We start from the raw sequence: 483 nt of genomic DNA, 5'->3' as shown, positions 1-483 counted from the left end.
GGTACACGGGCCTCTCACTGTTGTGGCCTCTCCCGTTGCGGAGCACAGGCTCCGGACGCGCAGGCTCAGCGGCCATGGCTCACAGGTCCAGCCACTCCACGGCATGTGGGATCTTCCCGGACCGGGGCACGAACCTGTATCCCCTGCATCGGCAGGCGGACTCTAAACCACTGCGCCACCAGCGAAGCCCCTATTTTAGTTTTTTAAGGAACCTCCATACTGTTCTCCACAGTGGCTGTATCAATTTACATTTATCAATTTACATTCCCACCAACAAGAGGGTTCCCTTTTCTCCACACCCTCTCCAGCATTTACTTTTTGTACATTTTTTGATGATGGCCATTCTGACCGGTGTGAGATGATATCTCATTGTAGTTTTGATTTGCATTTCTCTAATGATTAATGATGTTGAGAATTCTTTCATGTGTTTGTTGGCAATCTGTATATCTTCTTTGGAGAAATGTCTATTTAGGTCTTCTGCCC

This window comes from Physeter macrocephalus, chromosome 2 (genome assembly GCF_002837175.3).
Source record: "Physeter macrocephalus isolate SW-GA chromosome 2, ASM283717v5, whole genome shotgun sequence".
NCBI lineage: Eukaryota > Metazoa > Chordata > Mammalia > Artiodactyla > Physeteridae > Physeter > Physeter macrocephalus.
The sequence above is the reverse complement of the archived record's forward strand: the minus strand, read 5'-3'. Positions refer to the sequence as shown.